We start from the raw sequence: 13,894 nt of genomic DNA, 5'->3' as shown, positions 1-13,894 counted from the left end.
ACAGTGCTAGAACTGTGATTGTAGGATAGTCTTTCCCCACATAGTCCTCTCACTTTTCTGTTGTCTTCTCCCAACTCTTCTCTTCCCCTCACAAAACCTCTGTTTTTGAAAGAACTAAATTTTTCCCTCTTCCTCAGTCTCCAAATTAGTAGCTACTCAAACCCTTAAATCAAGCTCTGCAATCTCCTGTCCTAATTAAATCAAAGGAAATGGTATTTTGCATAAATAATATTTTCAAGATGTAGCTTTAGTGTCTAAATTTTGTCAGCAAAGTTTCCAGTACTGATTCAGGGCCAGAAGGTTAAACATTTCTCAATGACGCAGGCTCCCTTAGTGAGAGAGTGATGAGGAATTGGTCCAAAAAAACCTCATTCTTCCCAGACACTAAATCAACAAGCAGAGCAAATGAGCCACTGACTCTCTCTGAAGAAAACTGGGAGGAGTGGAGCTGAATACCAGTTATTTTACCAGCATAACAAAAAGGCCCAGAATAAGGGGAAAAAAAAATCATAAAGGAGATTTTGAGTAAGGTAAATTTTAACTGATACAGAAATTAAAATCTCAGAAATGAACTTAGGCTTCTGTAGAAAACTGCATTTCTGTTTAAAACRGCTATTCTTCTCTGGTCCATGTTACTTACCAACAAGTTTCCTCCTTAAACCTAAAAATGCTCTGACATCTACACTACACTGTTCCAGCCATACTCACACTTCAGTCTCTGGATTTGCAAGATAAGATTAGCAATATAGGCTTCTCCACAAAGAGCCTACAAATCTGGATCTTCCTCTTGCTTGGTTCAAGGTAACATGGGGTCAACGTAGGAGTATTGCAAAGCATTATCTGTTTTTTCAGCTTTCAGTGGAAGAGCTTCAATAGGTCTGAACCTTGGAAGAACTGCAGTAAGTTAAACACTTCTGGAGAGCTTAATCAAAAGGTTTTGGATTTGTGTTTTTAATCAGAAGTACCTCTGCATCAGGTAAAATCTTTAATAAATCAAAGCCACTGTTTTCCAGTATCTCAAATACTGGAAGACAAAAAACAAGGAAAAACAGATTCAATTAGAGAATTTCCAGCAGAAATACAAGCAATTCTCTCCTCAAAAACCAAGAAAGCATTGAGGCCACTTTCTATTACATACTGACTGCAGGCAACCTCTGCTTCATTGGAAATTGCAATTTCTTTACTTGGAACACACTCCTTTCTGAGAAAAAAAGCAGGACAGAAAAAAAGGAAGACTACAAAGAATAATACACACACTTACTGTTATTTATTTTATTTATTATTATTCTCAATCTACTTCTCACATTGCGTAACTAAATAGGTTCTTAACCTGTTGGGATTCGAACGCTAGGTATAATGCCTAGGAAGTGTCATTAACATTATTTAGTGACTGTTTAAAGGAAAAAAAGAGAAAAAAAAAGCTTCATAGGAAGATGCAAAACAGTATTTAGCAGGTCACAATAACAGACACTACTTCAGCATTTGTCTACACTTAAGGTTATTGTGAGTATAGCTTCTTCTAGTGAAAGCACTTACCCTGCRTTAAGGTGTTTATCAGTTTAACTCCATGTGAGCATGCTTAATACTGAAAATTGGAAGATTTTTAATCAAAGAGTGAGATTCCGGGACAGATTCACAGCATGAGTTTCTGGGGAGTAAGAAATAATAATAATGGATGCTTGATAAAGTTATGAAAGGGGAGTGTATGACCCGATTACTTGTAACATTAGAGGACTGGGTTCTGTGACCCTGAAGGTCCCTCCAGTCCTGTTTCTTCATGACTCCTTACCTACTTAAACTACTGCTAAATTATGCAATAAACACCACAAAGATTAATCACAAAAGGGAGCAGTGCCAGTGTAATTAAATTAGTTTCCTGTGCTGGTTTTATTAGTAAAATTCTCTTGACAAAGAAATCGAGGGGGTGGGGGGAAGGTATGGCTGAGGGGCATATTTCTTCTATTCAGATTTTTTAAAAAGAATCTAGTTTCACTTCCATAAAACAGGCTCGTGTTTCTTTAGACACAAAGGAAGGAAGTTGAGACCCTCTCCGGCTGACCAGCTGGGATTTCTCCATATGAAAAGACAGTTTGAAACAAGCGTGAGTTGGTCTCTCCTTGGAAGAGCCCTAAGGTGAGAACAGCAGAGGGTGCTGTAAGGCTGAACTGAGGCACTCAGTACTGCAACAAGGAGCATCCCGATGTAACATGAGGCTGTAGTGGGGTTGTTGTTTTTGTTTAAGTGCTCCAGAAATCATTTAAGATTTGGGAAAGCAGARCCAGTTAGATATTAAAATTTATCTACATAGATTTCCACATGACATCCAGTAACATCAGCAACGTTTCCAAAACCTTAAAGTTTTATATAATCCCTAACCACTGATCTGCACAGCTCTAGATATACATTACTGACTGCTTCATAATAAAGCTAAATATTAGCAATTCATATTTTAATGCATATAAGCAGAGTGTAGACTGGACATGCATGCCATCGTTAAAGAAAGAAAAAAGAATCCTAAACTAAACCTTAATCTAAATTTCTGTTATCATACAGGAATGGAAAGTTAAGTGCCTTGTTAAACATTAGTCATCTGTTAAGTCTGGCAAACACTGGAGAGCAAGCAGTTACCAGGGAACCAGAAGACAGAGCGGATGCGTGTCCACACTGTGCCCCCTTTATACAAAGCATGCATGCTGCAATCATTCTATCATTCGCAGAGACTCAGCAAAATGCATGTTCAGATATTAATCCAGGATCTAAATTAGTGGCAGGCCACAAAGATGACAACAGGTCAGTCTGAGTCAATCCAAAGTGCTCCTCAGTTAATTTTATACAATCATGCTTAAGACATCAAAGAAGGTGATTTAAATAATTATTTATTACTTCACTTTGTTGTGCACTTTAGCTGTGCTCCTAAAGAAAGGCTGATTTATATTTGTCATGTAACTGAACTAGTAATTTACAAAATATGGTGACAGCTGTTAGATAGGGCCCATAACAACTTACCACATTAATTTCTCAGCAAGAAAGATTCTGCTTTGATCCTTACAGTTACAGCAAAATTCATCATGAGTTGACACGCATTTTAAACTTTTACTCAGTGTTTTAATAGCAATTGGTATACGATGCAAAAAATTATTTTCTTACAGATGCAATATGATAATGAGAATCATAGTATGTAGACTCGAAATTAAATAAAATGCATACACCTTAAAGTTATTTCTTGTTAGTTAAATTTTAAAAACAAACTGGAGACATTAGAAAGCTTGAGTGTAAAGTGTGCCTTAAATCTAATTCAAATAAAATATGTGCCATCAGTGAATAATTGTTTTTAGTCTACTACATCTTCACTGCTTTCAAACAAATGTAACCTGTGTTCTTACAGTTCATCTTAGGTCACAGAATGGATAAAGACAAAAAGCTGTTCAATGTTTTTCTCCTTTTCCTCCCTCAGTCTCAACCTGTAGTGTAGCACTCACTGCATAAACTGAATGAGCACTCACTGCATAAACTGAATGATGAAAATATTTTCAAAGCACCTAAAGAAAAAATTACTATTTTAACACTTCAGCAAATACCTACTCCAAGTTTTATAAAGGATTTCCAGTGTTTGGTTTAAATCTTAAGATCTCAGTAGAAGTAGGTACTGCCCAATTAAATGAATCTAATATGTGGTCTTTATTGCAGACTGCCTCTTACAACTAAAAAGAGAACTAAAAAGTATCCTTTATATATTTAATTTTAGTACAGTCCTTTAACTCCGATTTGGCTGACAACACTGTGATTCTATTACTCAATAGTTAATCGTAGGGATAAAAGGCAGCAAGAGGTTATGTTCAAATCTTTCATGAATGGAATAACTCAGTAATGTTGCAGCTCACAGTTGTGCACTCCTCACTCCATTTCTTTTAAGAGCCAACAGACCTTCATGCAGTTAGTAGCTCTTGCGTAGGAATTTCCATATTTAAAGCTGACTTCAAGAAAGTCCCATTTGCTGCTTCGGAAAGAATTCCCCTTGCATGATGACGATGAAGCTCACATAACTTTGTTCAGTACTGGATCACATGCAGGACTCTGGTTAAAAGCCAGCGAAGAGTCATTTTATCTCTACTCAGAACATACACATCTCAGAGCCGTACCAGCAGCAAGGGAACTCTTTACAGTCCCTGGGAACTTGCTACCTACATACAAAAGGTTATATTTCCAAATGCCATAGATTCCATATTATAATCAAAAGTTCTATTTTTAAAGTGGTGATGTAAACTTTAAAGGCAGGAATCTTTTCCCTCCCTCTCCATCCAAAACCAAAATCCTGATTACAATGAGTTTCTGAAGCAAAGCAATCTTGCAATTCAAAACAAGCGAATTCAGTATTTTAAGTTCTGCTATTCAAACAAAATGAAATGCCAAAAACAATAGGAAAAAAGTCACAACTAAAAAACTCTTACTAGTAAATGAAAACATAACAGTAAGGAAACAAATCAACTAACAGGTGCTTGAAAAAGACAGGATGAAGTTAGAAAGTATTTTAGTACATGACTGAGAGGTTACTCTTATGAACACCATAAGCCAGCAGTGAATGTCAACTTTAGTTGAAAGTGAAAAAGAAAACCAACTCCAGAAACTGCAGCACTGATACTTGTCACTGCTGAATGAGCTGAAGAGGGGGACACCTTCCTTCAGAAGCTCACAGACATCTGTCCTCTTTCAACCCATTAAAAACAGTTTGGCAGTTGACATCCCTACAGCAACTCAGCTTACTACTATAAAGAGGGAAGAGAGAGCCTGAGAGATGTTTTTGAAAGAAAGAGATCAGCATCAATTGGGTCTAAATTGAGTTCAGTATATCCCTAATTGGCTGAAGTAGCTCAAAAATGCAACTTTTCCCCCCGCAGATGAATAAAGTTTAACATTCAGTTCAGGATAACTCTAATTTTCAGTTGCAGTTGTTGTTCTTTTCCAGAACTGGCTAGACACAGAGCAAATTAAGAATAATTATCAACTATATTGGATAAAACTTTAAAAAAATTCTCCTGTCTACTCATTTATAGCGCTGACTTGAAAATAACACTTCTTTTGTTCTCTAGATGTGCACAGAAAAAGCCTTCTATTCATTTAAATCACACTTCTACATTTAAGTTTGATCTCTAATCGGTTCTAAGTTTTTTCAGAATATCAACAGAACAAGATATTGAAATGCATCATAGATTGTTCTATGATGAAGAGTCTTTTTTTCTGTATATTCACAGAAAGAGATTAAGATGAAAAGGACAATTATTAATGTGTAATGTACACCAAGGCAGTGAAAAACACAATAAAATGCACAGAAACAAAGCAAAGCATCTATCCAGAGCAGTAAATGAAGAAGTTAGTAAGTACAGAGGAAGATTTAGGGGAAATGGAACACATTAACAAAAGAAGGAATTTGTCCAAGAGTGGTAGTGCTAACGTGCATTAATTCTGGCAATGCACTGTAAGAATCTCAGTGATTGTAAGGGGACATAACTCTTATCTATCCATGTAAAATGTGCACAAAAAGTGACCTGAAATTCAGGTTTTAGTATCTGACTGATTGCACTTCAGAGCGCATATAGCGCACACATTTCCACTCAGCCACTTGTCAAAAGTCATAAAAAGAAATTTATAAACAAAAATAAGAAAAATGAAAATGAAATTATCTTTAAAAGTTATTATTTGCCATTTAAACATCCTCTTCAGAGAAGCTAAAACAAACAACACTTGCATATATTAAAAAAGTTCTCTACTTCTATCAAGAATGCTGAACTTTAAAAAAATGAAAGAAGAATTTAGTAATATTACAAGCAAAAATGTAAAACCCTGCTTCAGTAGATAAGACTTTCCCTGGAAGCACCATTCCAGTATGAGAACTTGAAACAAGCAAACAAAACAAAGAAAAACAAAACAGTAATCTGACAGTTCTTCCTTATCACTACTGAAAAAATACTGGAAGCTGCTACTACAATCAGTGAGGTTCAAATATGGAGGCTGTTGCAGAGATACCAGACTACACAGAAACATCAAATATCATGGGTAAAGCTATCAATCTAGTGGAAAGTTTCTTTACTGTAACCTTTCCAGAGAGGCCAGCAGCACATCTAAAACTACTGAGATTTCTTCATCTTTCGTGAGTCCTTAAAACTATTTTTGAAAAGCCATCTAAGTGTTACTGGATTGTAGACAGTGTCAAAAAAAAAAAAGTATTCTTACAGTCCTCTTCCATCTTTATATACACACACAAAGATATACACACACATGTGTGTGCATGCATATATATTTTTTCCATGACTCAGTCTTTCAGTGAGCCAAACAGTCTGCTACAGCACAAAGTCAGGTCATGCCAACAGACCATTCAGTCCATATCTTGACCTGAACAGTGACCAACAGCAAAGGAATTTGCAAGATGTCCACACGGGCTAATTAGGTAGTGACATGAATAAAGCAAAGGCTGTTAGGGAACAAGAGAAGAGGGTACATAGGGAGATTAGATTGAACTAGATAATGAGAAGGAAACAGCAAGCTTTTGAAATCAGCAAATAACTATAAAGAAAACAAATGAGTCAGAAGCTGGGAGATAAAAGGCAGCAAAAAGGACCAAGAGATTCTTACAGAAAGAGGATAATTAGGGGGCTCCCACCACCAGGAGCTTGGTACAAACCCGTGCATCAGTTTGCATTTTTAACACAATGAAAACAGGCAAACTGGSGGGGGGGGGGGGGGGGGGGGGAGAAGGGGGAAGAGGTCCCAAATCATGCTCTTGAATAGGAATCTAGAATTTCACTTCATCTTGCATGACTCTCTTGAATGAGTAGCTAACCATAGTTCAAATAAATTCAGCAGCTGAATCAGATGCCAAACACAGCGGTTAGATGTCTCAATAGGACACATGTATCTCACTAACCATACTGTTTCTGCTTCACTTACTGCTTTCTGTTCTGCATAAGTATTCTCTCCTTGTTTATTTTATACTGCTCCCAAAATAATAAAGTGGTATTCTTTCCCCCTCCCATAAAGACTTCTCTAAAATACTAAGAACATGTTTTCTCCTATTTAGTAACCAACATGTCCACAAATGTGGAAAATGAACTTTGTTACCTATGTCAGTAATGGCCTCAGCTACAGTCATTTCTTGAACATAATTCCATTAGTACCCAAGCAGTAAATAAGCACAGTTTCCTGACCTGTCAGCTTTAAGCATGCTCAGCCTGCTGAGTGCAGGCTGTGTAAGGGCCTACCAAGATGATTTATTTACACAGTTGAGCATATGATTCACCTACTTCTCCAACGGCTATTCATAAGCAGGTTGCAAGCCAACTGAATTGACCGGGAAAAGTGTTCCCAGCTTCCATCTTTTCCATAGTGCTTCTGGAGATGAACAAAGGGATCGAGAACCATTCAGAAGTTAAGTCCTTCCTCACTAGATGATTTAAACTCTCAACAGAAATAAAATTCAGTTTCAGTCTCTAAAAAGTCTCAAGTAATCCGCCTAACAGATAATTTAATTATCTTAATAAGTCTACTAAAAGTAGCAACTGATAGTAGCTGAAGTTTGGGTTTTGTTTTTTTGTAACACTCTCTCATTATTTAAGACTGATATTTAAAACTTAATATGCATCCATCCCACTCTTAATTTCAATCAGGAGATATCTATTGTAATTAAAATCACATTCAAAGCTTAAGACTCCTTAAGACTAAATTTCAGCAGAGACAATGAAAACAAAGTGCACCTGTATGCTCTCATTTGGCACTTTACTCTCTTACCATTTTTCACACATTTCCAACAGTCTTGTTTATATAAATGGATTCCCATTTGCCTGCTTCTTGCTTAATATTTTTCAACAGTGGTTGATCCAGGAGAGAAGAGAGCTGCCATTGATAGAAGAGGTACAATTTTTATCCCTAATTATGTGTTCTAAATTTACCAACACTGCATAATCTAGGACTAGGATTAGCTGATTTAAGCAAAAGCCACATACAAGTACTCTTTAGTGGGAGAAACTCTCACCCTAAGAATTAATTGCAAACCTCAGGAATTTCCATAATTTGGAAGAAAAGAGAAAACACAACCACAACTGAAGTTTTGACAAAAATAACACTAATAGAAAGGCTGATACCCTAATTTTAGAAAGTCTTACTTTATTCTATGATTTTCCAAAAATATCGTGCACAAATTCAGTTAGACTCCCCTCTAAATTGTAAATTCTGTGGGTTTTCCTTATATACAAAAGATCAACAGAATTAGAACATCTATTAGAAACAAAGAACACTGAGGTGAACATAAACATCACCTTGAAAATAGATGAAATAGATACTGTCTTGCCATATGCATCCTGTTCAATACCAAACATCTTACTAAGGTTTAAATCCTACCTCTAGACTTCACAGATTGAGTATCACCAGAGGAATGATGAACTGTATTGTGTCCAAACCACTTTTCTGTAATTTTTATGAATGAACGCAGAAACTAAGTACTCCATATAAGATGCAACCCTGCCAGAACACCTCACTTGCCTTTTCTATCTATATTAGGAGGCAGAAAATACTATTTTGCTTCCATAACAAAAGAAAGAATACAGTAATGTCAGAATTACAAAATAAAGATCAGACGGGATCCTTACATTTTACAAAATGTAAGACTAAGTTATGGAAATCAATGCTACACATTAAAAAAAAAAAAGAAAGAAAGAAAGAAAGAAATTTCTGAAACACATACAAAGCCATGGAGTTACTGTTTTACTCATCTCTTTCCAAATCACTACTAACTCAGAAAAAAAAAGAGAAAGAAAAAGCTATCAATTTTTAAAACAAATCTGTTTGACACTTTTGGCATTACATATGTCCTGCTTTTTAGGCAATGTTCCCTAATATTAAGAATATGCAAATGCCAGACTTCTAGGCTGCTACAATTTACTGTTGGATCTTCCCAAGGTTACAGTCCAACYTCTGTTCCCATCTGTAGAATAGAGGTCATTCATATCTATGCATTTGTTAAGTTCTGTGACTACAGAATGTCCTACAAGCCACAGATAAAAATGCCCTACAGAAGTACACCACACTTATTAAAAGATACTTCTAACTTCTGCATGTCTTATTTACATCTCAGAAATACAACACTTTACATAGCTGACAAAAAGCTCAATATGACAAAAAGACAAAATATTTGGGACAAAATTATATAAACATTATAATTCAAGGAAATAATCTTTTWAAAAAAAAAGTGACTTAAAAGTATTGGGAACGGGATGAAGCTCTCCAAACAGGAGAAGAGCTTTTCTCAAAATATACCATTTAAGACTCTCCCCAAAGTATCAAGAATGTTTCACTGAATATAATTAACAATAAAATCACCTAAATCAGCCAAAAGCTAAACAGCAATTTTCTTTAAAACAAGTCCTAGATTTTACAGTGATTTTCTGACCTTCAAGAGGTAGATAAATTTAACACTGGGGACTGACAAATGAAGAACAGAATGATCAAATCATCTCTAACAAAGCACTAAAGTGATCAATATTTAACATCCAGCTAGTGCCATCTTCAACATGCATATGAAGTCAGAATTCTCTAATTTGTCTTTATTCAGAGTCATATACCCTCCTGGCACTCCCTGTGTACTCTGCAGCCATGGTTCACTGGCAATAATTAGCCACTGGGATATGTTTGAGATGATACTTGATTAGATTGTTGTCAGCATTTCTGGTTCCTGCAGTATCATGTTGATCCTTTTCTCAACAGTTACAATCCCTTAAAAACTCTCTAGATATAGACAGACGGACAGTTAAAGATACAAAGACAGACAGACAGAAAACCCTTCAACTTCAATCTTGTTCAAAACTTTCAAGAAATTCTCATCCTTGTATGATGAAAATCTCTAGCTAGTGAGAAAACCCAGTCTTTCAACATGCTGTTCCCAGCTTATTCACTACAGTCAAGTTGGGACACCCAAGAATCAAATTACTGCTAGGAGAAAAATGAAGAATATTCAAAGCAGAACATAAAATGCACAGTTGCGAAAGTAAAAGAGCATCAAGGGGTGGACCTAAGTGAAGCATTGGGGAYGTAGGGGGGAATAGGGCCAGAGACTAGATCTGGCAGTTTTTTTCCCCTTCCTTTTAAAAGAGGATTATGTGTTGGGTAGATTTTCATTCCCCTAAGGGGCTCTGCTGATGAGGCCATTTCATTCCAAGGACAAGGAGACCCAGTGTTAACATAAGCATGCAGATTCTCATCTTAGAGACAACAGGGCCAAAAACATGCTATATACTGCCCATAGATCAGTCATATTATTTCAATCTTCACCAGTTTTTTTCCTTACTAATTGTATTATTTCCCTACCCCATCCACTCCCTTCCTGGCCACTAAACTTGAGACACCATACCAGATGACTAGAACGCCTTCCAAATATATGGTAGCATTTGTTTCTCAAAAACAGACAACACGCATACTTTCTCCCTCAGACCTTTCCACTGTGGATCATAGCCTTCATCCTAAAGGTCTAAAAAACTAATCCTCGTTTCCCACATTTGGATGATGTGGTTTCATATGATTTGGGATAGAGAACAGAACTTTTATAATCAACTATTTAAGTTAAAAAGAAAAAAAAAAAGTCTTTACTAGATCATTTTAGTTCCCAGCAGAAAGGAAATTCAATTTCAGTCTCTAAAAAGTCTCAAGTAATTTGCTCAACAGATAATTTAATTATCTTAACAAACTAATTCCAACACTGCTGTCCCCAGAGAAGCTTTCCCTTATTCCACATCTTTCCTCAAGGCTCGTCGTCATTTCTCATTAGGTCATTTGCCAATAAGGAATTGCATATATTTATATCAAGTCCAAAAATATTTTGAGTACTACAAAGACACAGACTAATTTTAGATTTAAAATCCTTTGGAGCAAGTCAGAATCCCTATCCTGCCACAACAATATTCACAAAGATGAGTAACCGGGTGCACAAAACTACTTTTGCACTGTTTTCTGAGCCGTCCAATCTAAAATAACCTCAGGGCTGCTCTAGTGATCAGATGCACTAACTCTCAACAGCTGCTCAACAGCTGAGAGAAGAGCACACCAGGTTTTAGCAACATAGGTTCCTTTCCCCACACAAACATAGCTGGGGCTTCAAAGGAAGCAGCAGAAACTCATATGGCAACTTTAAACAATCAAGGAAAATCCCTTATAATGATGATATTGTAGTATTTATCTGATTTCAGCCTCCTTACATCAATAGTGATTTAAAAGGACAGGAATACAGATAATTCGGGCTTCTGTCATACCCAAGTGCCACCTATGCAGTCCTAGACCCACAGCCAGATGATGTAAAAATTGCAGGCCTAAAATGTTAATTCTTGCTGTACAATCCTTATGGAGAGGAACTGCATTGGGAGACTGGATCTTAAGAATCTATTAAGAGACTAGTCACAGAAATAAGTCACAATAACCTTAATTACTTATCTTTGATATTCGTATTTATCAAAAATAAAGAAACTGGTGATTTTCAGCAGAACGTAAACTTATCTTTGTGGCAATATACAGAAACAGAAGTGGACAAAGTGTGAACCAAGAGAGAACAATACCCTTTCCCCCTTAGGGAAATGTTTATGTCAGTGTCCAGAAGCATCACTTAAGTTTCATCAGTCTGTCTGCYGTCGTGACACTGAATACGTAGATAGTTCAGGGAATTAAGGCATTAACCAGGACAAACCAAAGTAACATGGCTACACAGGAAGGAGAAGACACTGAAAAATATAACGAAAAGGAAACATTTTAAAAGTAGGAGAAAAATAAGAGTGTTACAAATCTACACTGGAGAGTAAATACGTCACTGCTGAAGTGCAACTAAGTCACTTTGGATCCAATTTAAAATTAGTAGTTTGCCTTGCCACAAAGAAACTCTTCCATTGGTCCAAGAGCTCACATTCCATTACTGCAGTACAGAACACCACATCAAATTTACAGAGATACTTTAACATTAACAGAATGTCAGAGGTTTTTTTAATATTCAACCTAGAGGTAATAAGCACAACTGTAAGCCTACATCACTGAATATTGCTTAGTTAACCAGCAAGGAAGATGAAGATTGCCCTATCTGATGTCTTTGGCAAGACAGACTTTCTTATACTTTGCTGTAACATACTGGTTGTGGAGGAGAGCTGCAGCTTGCAGAGGTGGCTGATAGTATCCAGATAGATATCAAAGAATTACAAAGAACTTGAAAGTCTTCATAAGGAAAAAAAAGCACACGCTACAGAAATGGGCTATTACCTAAAGCCAGGGCTCAGCTTACAGAGTACTAGCAGGGAGTGTCCCATTGCAAAACAATGTGATCTTTCCTGGGTGAAGTAGTCGCTCACTTCTTCAGGATAGTCTTGCAGAATGACAGTCTCCCTTTACTGAATCTGGCTTCCTCTCCCCATTACTACTCTCAATATTTAGGTCACCCACAAAAACACCACACACCACCTGCTCAGTTCTGGGCCTGACTTGTTCTGCAGGCAGTTTAAATTCATGAATATTGATTTTCTCTTAAGAGTTACCAAATTATATGCTTAATATTCATCCATTAGCCCTCAACCTTGAAATCTCAAAGGCAAACCTGCATAAGGGATACTGGAAAGGAAAAAAATATTACAAACCAGTGGTTGGGGAAGGGCATTATAATGATGTTAACACAATCAACAACAAACAAGAATTGTGCTGAGAGATGACTTTTTAAAGCTACCACATTAAAGTTGTCTTTGGAATTACTCCCTCCAACTCATCTATTCCTCCATCACTATTTAAATGTGTTTTAAATAYTTCTAGAGATTACCACTTCTTAGCTGTTTAGTAACTCCCATCAGCAGTAGCCGCTCATTTCCATCTCTGAATCTCATAGCTCTATCAGAAATTTTCAGACAGTATACTAAATTTATAGCCTCCTGGGACATAATGTTTCTTAACACAAATCTATCCAAGACAAACTGGTTGTTTTTATTCTAACAAGCATTCCTCTTACTCACACAACAGAACAGCAAGCCTCACTGGAATGTGTGTGGACAGATCAGAGAAAGCTATACGTTTCCTGTCTTGGTTCTTTTGTTCCAGTACACACTTAAGTATATTCTTCACATGTAAATTCTGGATGAGATAATAACCATCACTTGGTAATTAAATACAGCTCTGAGTCACACTACTCCAGAAGTCTTCTACACATCAGAATAAAGAAATTTGAGAAAATAACTTCAGAAGAATCCTGTTTCTTTAAAACCCTTTCTCAGGGTTAAAAACCCAACCTTGAGTATAAGCTAATACTTTAAAAAGATAATTCATGACATAATTTTAAGAAATCATTATCAATGTTTTTGAAGTCACAGTAGCAAAAAGATAAGCTATAAAATCTGCAAAAMCATGCTAACAAGATGTATTTGAAAACAACTTCTACATCTGATTGAATGCAATTTGACAACACTCCGTGATAGGAAAGAGCAAGAAGGGGAAGGAAACAGGAACACATAATCTAACAAAAAAATTATAGCAGCAACCACCAGCACATTTCCTTAAAATAAAAGCAAGTGCCCTAATAAACATTTAAAACATTACTCATCTTTTAACAGAACGTGACTGTAGCACATATACACTACATTAGCACCTTAGAAACATTTAAAAAGTTCAACAACCCTGCAAACTGTAAGCAGGTACAATCTCCAACAGCCTGCATGGCAAAAATCCCATGCTTTTTGTACAGCACTTTGTCTTTACAGTAATGGGAGTACCTTCTGATACCTAAAGTACATGCCTGTTAAATGACTTCAAGTCTTACTGAAATTCCACACATTCCAATTAGTCTCTCTTCCCAGCACACACAGTACTTTGTGGAAGGCAAGCATCCCAGATCAAGTAA

General features: G+C 36.4%; 1 protein-coding gene across 10 annotated transcripts in view; it reads right to left on the bottom strand.

Moving 5' to 3' along the window:
- MRTFA (myocardin related transcription factor A) overlaps nucleotides 1–13,894 on the bottom strand; it is a 96,605-nt gene that overhangs the window by 59,420 nt on the left and 23,291 nt on the right. Inside the window, exon 2 of one of the 10 annotated variants that reach the window (XM_085323587.1) lies at nucleotides 12,549–12,621. The exons of the other annotated variants lie outside the window; for them this stretch is intronic. The gene's annotated coding sequence lies outside the window, so the exon portion shown is untranslated. The remainder of the gene's footprint in view (nucleotides 1–12,548; nucleotides 12,622–13,894) is intronic. 10 annotated transcript variants of the gene reach the window in all.

This window comes from Rhea americana, unplaced genomic scaffold (genome assembly GCF_003343005.1).
Source record: "Rhea americana isolate MKP2758 unplaced genomic scaffold, rheAme1 scaffold_85, whole genome shotgun sequence".
NCBI classification, from domain to species: Eukaryota; Metazoa; Chordata; class Aves; order Rheiformes; family Rheidae; genus Rhea; species Rhea americana.
Note: the sequence above shows the minus strand (reverse complement) of the source record. Positions and strands in the feature narration are given on the sequence as shown.